We start from the raw sequence: 1,244 nt of genomic DNA, 5'->3' as shown, positions 1-1,244 counted from the left end.
GCACACACACGAATAATTAAAAAAAATTTAGTTAAAAATATTCAATAATAAAAAGGGCAAATGTCAATACAACTAGGAGGAAATGGCACCAAAAATATGGGAAATTTAAGACTATCCAGTAATTCTGAATTATAGAATTGTAAGAAAGCTAAAGCAAATTAAAAATGTAGGTCAAAACAAAGACACATATTCACCACAGCAAGATAAAGGTACATAATCCAACTGAAAAATGGGCAGAGGATATGAACAGACACTTCACCAAAGAAGATATTCAGATAGCTACTGAGCACATGAAGAAATATTCAAAATCCCTATCTCTAAGAAAGATGCAAATTAAAACAACTATGAGATATCACCTCACCCCAATAAGAATAGCAAACTTTAACAGAACAGCAAGCAACAAATGCTGGCAAAGTTGTGGAGAAACTGGAACCCTTATTCACTGTTGGTGGGAGTGTAAAATGGTGCAACCACTGTGGAAGGCAGTATGGCACTTTCTCAAAAAGTTGCAAATAGAGATACCACTTGACCCAGCAATCCCACTACTGGGAATATACCCCAAAGAGACCATGACTGACATCCAAGCAGATATATGCACACCCATGTTTATCACGGCTTTGTTCACAATAGCAAGGAGTTGGAAAGAACCTAAGCGCCCATCAACAAGCGAATGGATAGAGAAGCTGTGGTATATTCACACAATGGAATACTATGCTGCACTGAAAAGCAGGGAACTCATGAAATATTATTAAAAATGGGTGACTTTGGAAGATATAATGCTGAATAAAGTACTTCAGTCACAAAAGGACATATGCTACATGGTGCCACTGTTGTAAAACAGGACTGACATTGGGGTTGGGGGGAGACTGAGAAAGATGGGTTCAATAATGTATACTGCATTGAAACAGAAGAGGGAGAAAACAGTTAAAAAGGGATATGTGATTAGGTATTTTTGTCATGACAGGAGTCCAGAAGGAAGGCTGCATAGGGGAGTGGACCTAGGGGAGGGTTTGTAAAACAATGAAAGAACTTTTTCTTTTACTTTTCCAAGAGGGTAGTGTACTAGGGGAGAGGGTTGGGAGGGGAGTAAAGTGCAACAATGAATGAATGGAAATCCAAAGTCTCTGTAAATTTTCATTGAAATTAATAATGTTGTTGTTGTTGTTATGTGCCATCGAGTCGCCTGCAACTCATAGTGACCCTATGTACAACAGCCCTAAACTCCGCTCTGTCCTGTGCCAATC

Source organism: Elephantulus edwardii, unplaced genomic scaffold, assembly GCF_000299155.1.
Source record: "Elephantulus edwardii isolate Elephantulus edwardi_28Jun2011 unplaced genomic scaffold, EleEdw1.0 scaffold00009, whole genome shotgun sequence".
Classification (NCBI taxonomy): domain Eukaryota; kingdom Metazoa; phylum Chordata; class Mammalia; order Macroscelidea; family Macroscelididae; genus Elephantulus; species Elephantulus edwardii.
Note: the sequence above shows the minus strand (reverse complement) of the source record.